The sequence below is a fragment of the Grammomys surdaster genome, unplaced genomic scaffold, assembly GCF_004785775.1.
Source record: "Grammomys surdaster isolate TR1022 unplaced genomic scaffold, NIH_TR_1.0 220, whole genome shotgun sequence".
Classification (NCBI taxonomy): Eukaryota; Metazoa; Chordata; class Mammalia; order Rodentia; family Muridae; genus Grammomys; species Grammomys surdaster.
Genome location: NW_021604665.1, coordinates 52,099 through 53,191, shown reverse-complemented (window position 1 = coordinate 53,191; position 1,093 = coordinate 52,099). Strand labels below are relative to the sequence as shown.

The 1,093-nt window shown below is 41.1% G+C and overlaps 1 protein-coding gene across 1 annotated transcript in view; it reads right to left on the bottom strand.

Annotated features, from left to right (window-relative positions):
- Uroc1 (urocanate hydratase 1) overlaps nt 1-1,093 on the bottom strand; it is a 28,747-nt gene that overhangs the window by 21,511 nt on the left and 6,143 nt on the right. The gene's annotated exons all lie outside the window — the stretch shown is intronic.

The following is a 1,093-nucleotide window of genomic DNA, read 5'->3' as shown; positions in this document are numbered from 1 at the left end:
ATCTATCTATCTATCTATCTATCTATCTATCTATCTATCTATCTATCTATCTACCTAATGTATGTGAGTACATTGTCACTCTCTTCAGACACACCAGAAGAGAGCATCAGATCCCATTACAGATGGTTGTGAGCCACCATGTGGTTGCTGGGAATTGAACTCAGGACTTCTGGAAGAGCAGTCAATGCTCATAACTGCTGAGCCATCTCTTCAGCCTCTGATATTTCTAGTATTAATAGATGCCATCAAATTTTTAGTGATGTTACTAGTACTGCCTGAGTGTGGCCAATTACCACTGCTTGGTAATTAGCAAACACTGTTTTGGGCAGTGTAATGAGGTCAGTTGCATTTTCTGCTTGCTTAATCTACCTCTTTGCTGAAAACTAGGAGACTCTCAAGGGCTCTCTGCTGCTTGCTTTTCAATACAAAGTTATTGTCTCTTCTATTAGGTTCTTGCCTCTCAGTGGTGTTCCCTACCCTCTTCTTTCCTCTGGGTGGAGGATGTGTTGTCACAGACCTGTGAATGAATATAAAGCCTACCACACAACCATGCAATATACCTGACCACTCAGAACCTTCATTTTCTCTTCTAAAAATGGAGACATGGAGGCATTATACATACTGTCTCAGCACTCAGAAGGCAGAGACAGAAGGATCATGAATTCTTGCTTCTAGTAAGACTCTGTCTCAAAAAGACAAGCAAACAAAAAGGAGGCCATATCCCTTATCTTGAAGGATTACATGAGTATCACAGACATAAGAGGACAATGCTGCCATAAAATAATTCTCGAGATAGTGAAACTCACTATGCAGCAGACACCCACATTCTCTGACACTCAAATCCTACATGTCACATAGCCCACATCTGCACAGAACCTGAGTAATTCAAGTCATGTAAGTACTGTGTAGGTGGTTACAGTAACCACACTGTGCTGTCCAGAGCAACAGAAAGAAAATGCCTGCATCTGGTCAGTGTTGAATTTGAATTCAAACATTTTCAATCAGAATTGGTTGACTCTGCATACAGCTATCACTTTAAAAGGAAAAACCAACCAACCAACCAACCAACCAACCAACCAACCAACCAACCAAC